General features: G+C 38.6%; 1 long non-coding RNA gene across 1 annotated transcript; it reads right to left on the bottom strand.

Annotated features, from left to right (window-relative positions):
* Positions 1-605: 605 nt before the first annotated feature.
* Positions 606-4,285, bottom strand: LOC113053254 (uncharacterized). Its single transcript, XR_003277204.1, has 3 exons — positions 3,552-4,285; positions 2,896-3,213; positions 606-2,517 (listed from the first exon to the last, which is right to left on the bottom strand). It is a non-coding gene; the product is annotated as an uncharacterized LOC113053254 (long non-coding RNA).
* Positions 4,286-7,307: the final 3,022 nt, after the last annotated feature.

The raw sequence follows: 7,307 nt of genomic DNA, 5'->3' as shown, positions 1-7,307 counted from the left end.
AATGAAAGACAATGCAAAGATGCACTGGGGTGAAAAGTCATGACTCCGTCAACCCTGTCCCAGCAAGCCACTGTGTTAGTCACATGACTTCAGAAGGCTCACTTATGTTTAAATGGCTTGCAGTGTCGTTGTATTAATCGTTCAAACAGGATGCATTTACAAGTTTTTCCGTATTTTTGTCCGTAATCTTTCATGAATCTGCTGAAGGGATGTATTGTACTTGAACACACTCTCAAATGTATGATAGATGTTTTAGTTATAAGTGCTAATAGAATGTTATTGTGTTTTATCCTAGATTTATTTTGGGAAAAATGTTCTCTGTTACATGAAATTGTATGATCTGGCAAACAGTGCTGTCAATGTCTTATTAATTAATAATTGAACTTATTGAACTAACATGTTTACAAATTTCTGCATTTAATCATTATATATATTCCATAATAAGAGATCTTCCAGCTATTGAAGAAATTCAAGCTTGAAGTACATCATCTTTAATGTAAGTCCATACTTTGCACAGCTCCAGCTATCGGCATTCATGCAACTCAAATATGCATCATGAATGTTGCTTTGTTTATACAAAAAAAATCTGCCAACACTTACCCCTTCTTCAATTAATTACATGCAAATAATGCAATAATTTTTCAAATTCATTCTTTTTTATTGACAACATTAGTAGCAATATATTCTCTGCAATATAGATTATCTATAAAAAGGAGTCATCTGAAGCAAGTAATTTTTGTCTTTATATTTTTTGAAATGATGTGCTTCTTAAAGACCTGTTATAATGATAAAAAATATAACCTTTAACACTTTTCCGTATTAATAATTTAATTGTATGACATTTCTTCTCAGGTATCTATGATATGCAATGTGTCAAGAAGCGAGGAAAGTTTTGTGAGCTCAGAGAACGTGTTTGGTGGCGAGCATCTTTTAGCACCCTGCCCATATGGGTGATGATGTGGGGGATGTGGGGGAGCCACCAATAAATATATTTCCACATTTAAACAACGGATACGTCGATCAAAGAGCCAGATCCCTGAGACAGGTACCAATTACTCTCCGGATCAGATATTTACCATGAAGCTATTCCTGCCTTTGTGTGCCTTTCATATTGCAGACAGTTTAAAGAAAGGCTGTCTTTGATCAGACTGATAAACCATGTTGTATGCCAGCACACGCATGCACATTCTAACACGCTGTGGCACACACACACTAACGCATGCTAAAATGCACTCAGTGCCACATGTGCAGCCATTTAGCAGCTGAGTGTTTACGGGGGATCCAGATGAGTTTCAAACAGGGCACGCTGCTCGGCAGACTTTGATGGCTTACAGCTTTAACCTGCTCTCATCACATTGTTAGAGTAAAAATGGTTGGAAATGTCGTTGAAACGTTTGCTTTGGTTTAAGGGTCTTTAGAGATGGCGTGGGCTGAGCAGGCTGGAACTGCTGCCGCATGCCAACTCCTGGAGTCACGCATCTTCGACATGGAGCTCAATGTGGAATGTTTCAGGAAAAAAGTTACTTTTTGTTTACCACTGAATCATTTTTAAAATTGCAGTTCTTAAAAAAACAAACAACGACAACAAAAACCACACCTGTATAGCTCCTGTATAGCTAATAAGACAAGCTTAGTAGAGCCATAAAGTCGGTAGCTATAGTGACTGATTCCATATCCCCCCACCACAATTTTTTTTTTTTTTTTTTCACAGAGCTTAACGCATTGTTCACATCTTCATTTTTTCTCTTAACCTCCCCCTCCCCATCATGTTGACGATTGCTCCTACAGGACACAGGGATTACAATCCAGCACGGTGGGAGTCAGATTAAAGGAAAAATATCCTAATGCAGACAGACATGTTCAAGTTTAATAGAGTTTCTCAGTTTGTGCCACACCTATTCTGGCCCTCATTTTATCAGATGAAGTCTGAAATTGTTATTATTATTTTACACACGTAGCATCAAGGCATTTTCTTGTCCCAGGTTATGGTCTGTACCACATTGCAGTTGTTGTTGTTCTCCTGATGGACTGCATGCTGATTTGAGAGCTCATTTCTTGGAGTGGGCATGCTAATCTGATGGAGGAGGATGGGTTATAGGGCCATGATGTACACAAGTGGGTCAGATGTGCAGTTTTGCATCCTGTTATGACCTGCAAACCTTTCCAAGAGGGGAGTCTGAGTCAAAGAGTCGAGCAAAGCTAGACCCAATATATGTTTTCCATATAAAATTATTCACTGATGACAGGGTAAATCATGCACAGTCAAGACAGTCAGCATATTCCAACCAGCAGAATAGAATGGCACATTAATATGATATGCACATGTTTTATGTATTTTGTGTGTTTGATGCCCAGGAGATCTCATTTGGTGGCTTCTCCAATGATCCCGACTGCTCTGCTGGTTATCAGAGACCAGTTCGCATTCTTCAGATCATTCCTTCCAAAATGGACTTTGAAGTCAGTGTTCCATAAGGAGACATTGGTCTCAGGGCGGCTTAGCTCTGGGATGTGCTGGACCTGAATGGAATAAAAGTCAGCACTGGTAATAAGACGACTTTAAAATAATAATAATAATAATAATAATAATGGTTTTGTGCTCCATTTTGACAAGGTTAATTATCACAAAAATATGGTAGACACTTACAAAATAAGTGAATAGGGATGATTTTTAGAGTTTAAAAGCAGAAATGTGAATTTTATTTTAAAAAAGCACTTTGATTTTTTTTTTCTTAAAACATATTGTTTCAGCTATGTATTTATCGTATAAAATTTTTTAACAGTTTTTTTTTTTTTTTTACATTTTATGCATAATCCAGATTTTTGTTTTTCAAGAAAAATACTACAACCTAACGAGTATTGAACCTGGAATATTCCTTTAACAGCTCTTAAACATACCCCTTACTGACATGTTCCACTCTATGATGTTATGGTCGAAAATTGAGAAGACTTTATCTGGCGTCATACAGGGTGTACCCAGGGGTCCCAGTGAGTAAAGTTGGAGGACGAGTAAGCCTATCGGCCCAGTATGTGCTCCGAGGGGCAGCCTTGGCACTGTGCCATGGGTTCAAACACGCAGGGTAAATATTTGCTTTTCTTTGGTAGGCCGACTTCACGGAGGTCATTCGTCTGACATTCCCTTGGCATCTGCCACTCTTTGTTGTTACAGTTGGCATTTTTGGCACAGGAAAGGTGGTGGGGCTGCAAAACGGTCACCTGGAGAATGAAAGAGAGACTTAGGAGCAGAGCGGAAGCGTCGGAGCTGGCATTCACACAACTGTTCCATTTGAAATTCAAGTGAAGCCCGTAAAAATGCAGGAAATGGAGAAGAATGCATTTTGTCACTATAGGTCACCTCTCTCTTGTTTGTCAAAGCCTTTTATGTGGAAACACTTCGAAGAGGTTTTCGAAGTTACTCACTCTTTCTCATGTTCCAACTATAAGACCAATGTAATCCATCTTTTATTAAAACGATTTCACCCCTATCGCTACAATGAATTCATTTATTCTTCCGAATCATATTTGATATCCATAAAAAGGAAACGTCATCCTACCCACTTCTGGCCATCTCGTGATCATCTGATGGTGTGCTGTATCAGCCTGTAGATGGTGCTGTGTTCCACTGATCTCCTTCTCATCCCTCTATCATCTTTCTACAATGAGTCCATTGTTTTCATATCCTGTCTCACCTCCTTTGCCCAAGATCCCCAACCGTCACTTATTCACCCCCCCCCCCCCCCACCAACACCCTCACTCTCTCCCACTCGGTTTGACTATATTACTAGATTTGTCCCCCCTTCAAATTTCAAGATACATTTTGTCAGTCTTTTTAAACCCACCCAGCCAGGGCAGGCCGGGATTATGCCATCCGCTTGCTATCGTGGGCATTTTGAGGAGGAGGAGGAGGAAGACGGCGTACAACTCAAGTGCAGAGGAGGTGGAAAGGGAGGGGAAAGGCACATATACACAAACACACATTTCCCAAAGCACTCTTGGGGATTGGTGAAGGCCAAGAAATCTCTCTTCCTTGGAACACCTAATCCTTGGGTCGGGGCCAAGGACCACAATCTCTGTGCACAACTGACACTGGCCACCAGAGACACTTTAGGGTTTTTTAGGCGTGTCCTGTTCTCTCTCAGCTCACCGCAGCCAGGGCATGAAGCATGGGAGAAAGACTCGGCGGCCCAAAGAAAATAAATGATGTGGGGAAATACAATTTTGAAGCTTTTCATAGGTGCTCACAGCCATTTTTTCAATGAGAAAATCACAGTGTATGTTTTCGTGCCGATGTGTGTGTGTGTTTGAAAGGGGAAAAAAACTAAACAGAGAATGTGAAACGACAGTATGGAACGAGCCTTTGGGGAACTCAAGTGCTAATTTAGGGAACTTGATTGTTTCGTGTAACTTATAGGCTTCTCAAGTTCCGATGAATCCTTGGGTTATATATGAAACGGGAACTGTTAGATTTGTTAAATGCAAATGCAAGCACAATTTACATTAAATATGCAAAGTGCTTGATTTGATAAAAATTTTTTTATACTTAACATATACTCTTGCATTTAGTTTTTTTTTTAGGTTTGTTTTATGATGCAACATTTCCTCTGCTATGAAAATGTATCCTCTACAAATCATGGCTGTAACCAAAATGGTAAATAAAAAAATTAAAAATGGGAACAAATCACTCATGCATGCTTCACGCTGGCTTTCAATCTTTCAACTGGCATCTGCTCAAATAACACAAATAGTGAGTGACATGTTGCAGGTACTCTACTGCTGTCTGAGCATTTATACTCTAATGATGCACGTTTGTGGAGCTGGTTGGCATACGGCATGTAAATCTTCGACAGCTGTTGCATCCTGAAAGGCGTTGTGTGTTTACATAAGCGTAAATGCCACACTTCCCCTGGTTTTAAAAATGTAAACGTCGGACATGGCCAATTAGAAGCAGGAAAATCTGGAAATGTCAGGTGTGCACCTTTGACCTCACAGCAACCATTATTTCCTATTCACTCTTAAGAGTGATGTGAGTGAATTATATATAAACACACATATACACATAGACATACACTGAACAACATTATATATGCAACACTTTTGTTTTTGCCCCCATTTTTCATGAGCTGAACTGAAAGATCTAAGACGTTTTCTATGTACACAAAAGGCCTATTTCTCTCAAATATGGTTCACAAATCGGTCTAAATCTGTTTTAGTGAGCACTTCTCCTTTGTTGAGATAATCCATCCAAATACACGTAGAGCACCTTGTGTTACTGTTTGTCATTCATGGTCATTTTTTTTACTTGGTTTGGTGAGGTGCACCAATGTTACTTGACAAAAAAGCTGTACAATAAGTTTTTTTTTTTTCATAGCTGATGTTAACATTGTAGAATAAACAATGACATGCTGAACTCTCGGACACTTTTGACCATTGGGTTGTGGTTTGAGATGCCGTGTGTTTCTTGACAATCAAGAATGCACATTTGAGGGTGCTCCTGTGGTTCACTCTGTAACCCTGCTCAAAAACACATCACACCATATTAACCGAAACCTGACAAATGGCCAGAACAAAGTTCATCTACAAACTTTAAAATGAATAAAACTGTGGGAGAAAAACAGTGCTTGTGGCTATTGGCAATCAAATAGATGGGCAATTAGCTTTGACATGTTTTCCCCACGATTTGATTGATATTTACATTATCATATTCTAATTGTCTGTTCATGCATACTTATTTAGATTACAAAATGAGAGGGCCTTATTGTGTTCATCTTAAAAATCATTTGCATAGATTACAATGTCACTAAGCAAATTATGTGCAGTCAGCTGAACATATGACTTGCTCTGACAGTGTCGGCGTTGTCAGAATGTGTACAGACAATCTGTGATATTAGTAAAGAGCAGTTGTCATTTGATTTCTGGTTTTCCTGGCTTGTTTATCTTACTTTCCACAGTAAAACCAGACTGTGTTACACGCAAGATGACTGAGCCTGTTTGTATGTGGATCGCAACACCAACTATTGATTGAATGATCGATGTTATCAGGTATCAGATATGTTCAATCTACGATCCTAAACAGGTAATTCTATCTATTTTTTGCACACTGTAATTATTCTATCAGATAGAGTGCATTTAATGTGACAATAGAATCTTGTACCAAAAGGTCATGAAACTGCCAGTTTTTTTAGAATCTGATTTGCCTAGGAAAAAGTTGATTTATGTACTGTAACCCTAATTGATTTAAATTGGGAAACAATATGATGGAAACAAACACAGTTGATGCACAAACTGTGGCACAACTTCAAGTCTTCAAAAATATATATTTGGATTTAAAAAAGGGTAAAAAGGCATCATCATGATGAAGAAAAAAAAACATCACTTTTGAAAGCTAACTGTTGCATTTAAAAATACACTTAAAAAATAACTTGTCAAAAAATGCACCAGTTTTGCAGATCAGTTGAGTGTGATATGGGGATAGCAGTTCTTAGAGTTTGTTGGTATAATATCCCATTAATGACCTTTTCATTCAAGGCCACAGGAAAAGTTCTTTTAAGTTCATGATGATGCACAAGGGCCATTTCCTCAAACAGATGCTGGGGTCACGAGGGCTCGAGTTGAAGGCCATGGATGTTTTGATAGAGGAAAAGGCTTAAGACTGAACCACTGTCACTTTCTCTTCGGGTAAATAAAGCACATTAACTGTTAGTTGTGAGTAAGGTGGGAGGTAAAATGTTGACACAAAATTTTATTAAAAAAATTATAAAAATTAAAAAAGATAATTCCATTTCACCTAAAACCCCCAACTCACCAGGACTGCAAAACCTGTGATTTTACCATGCCAGCAGACCCTAAACTCTCCCACATAAGAATAAATACACATGCATGCATGCAAGGAGCTGTGGGGAGATATGTCAGGTACCGTTAGGTCAGGACGCTCCCAGCACGCCTGTCGTCTGAGTAAGATAATCTGCCATGGACCTGATTGCTTACTTCAGCTGCTCAGTGCTGACCAAACACTTCATATTACAGCAACAAATACTTCCACCCCTGGGGAGACACAGTCGTCTGGGACCGAATTAACTCCCATCATCCACTTAAGCACATTTAATTGCCTTTTGCCATATTAAGCTTCCTGCAAAGTTTTAAGCACACATGAACTAATTGTAGAGTCTAACGAAATTATATAAATATTTGCACATTCCTCAGAGTTTTCCTTACTTTGAGATTCTATAAAATATAGCTTCATGCTTTAGCTTAAACACATACTCTCATTCATATATATATATTTTAAAGACATTCATGCTTTTGTTCAGCAA

This window comes from Carassius auratus, chromosome 34, assembly GCF_003368295.1.
Source record: "Carassius auratus strain Wakin chromosome 34, ASM336829v1, whole genome shotgun sequence".
Lineage (NCBI taxonomy): Eukaryota > Metazoa > Chordata > Actinopteri > Cypriniformes > Cyprinidae > Carassius > Carassius auratus.
This window is presented reverse-complemented; position numbering and strand designations above follow the sequence as displayed.